Consider the following 1,103-nt stretch of genomic DNA (forward strand, 5'->3'; position numbering starts at 1 on the left):
CTGTAATAATAACTGGAAATCTTCATACTGTATTTCATGCAAGCACTTTGAAAATATAAGGGATGTAATATTATTAAACGAGCAAGAAACAAAGTCTTTCGTGGTATTAAATTCTAGCATTTTAGTATAATAATAAATATACACACACATTCTATGAAAAAAAAAAAAAGGTTGGTTGTTTTGAATTTCGCGCAAAGCTACACGAGAGCTATCTGCGCTAGCCATCCCTAATTTAGCACTGTAAGGCTAGAGGGAAGGCAGCTAGTCATCACCACCCACCGCCAACTCTTGGGCTACTCTTTTACCAACGAATAGTGGGATTGACCAAACATTATAACGCCTCTACGGCTGAAAGGGCGAGCATGTTTGGTGGAACGGGGATTCGAACCCGCGACTCGCATATTGCGAGTCCAGCGCCCTAACCACCTGGTCATGCCAGGCCGAAAAAACAAACAAACGCACTTACACTATGAAATAAAAAATAATCGGTCAAAATAACTTTATTTTCAAGGCTTTCCATTCTATATGAAGTTGACATTAATGCGTGAGTGGAAATTCATACATTTGTAATGAATTAAAACAAAACACTACTACAACCAGGGTCCCACAAAAAACAGTTTATTAAAATACAGCCATAACAGAAATCTGAATATAACTTTCAAACAAGTAAAATACAAATGTTATCACTTACAAAAAACAACAACAACAAAAACACACAGACAAATAAAAACAGTAAACCAACGTTAATAAACAATATGTTACGACAGCGGAAGTCACGTGACGCTGCTGGCGCAAGCGTGACTGAGTTTCTCGAATTATCGGGGAAGTTCGCGTGTTTTGAAGATGACCCTCTCGTTAGTATATAAGCCTGGCAAGAAAGCCAGTGGATGAATGTATGATAAAGCGAATGGTAGTTACTTTGAGTTCCGGGTAATTTACGGTTCTGTTTCGAGCTAGTGTGTGTTTTTCACTCGTAGAGAGCAAATTTATCGAGATTGTGATTCTCTGTGATTTATAGCGTGTATTATAAGAATTGTTAAGTTTAAAGTAACGAGAAACGTACTGACTGTGGAATTACCGTGTACTAAAGTTTGTAGCGAGAA

This window comes from Limulus polyphemus, unplaced genomic scaffold, assembly GCF_000517525.1.
Source record: "Limulus polyphemus unplaced genomic scaffold, Limulus_polyphemus-2.1.2 Scaffold1088, whole genome shotgun sequence".
Taxonomy (NCBI): Eukaryota; Metazoa; Arthropoda; class Merostomata; order Xiphosura; family Limulidae; genus Limulus; species Limulus polyphemus.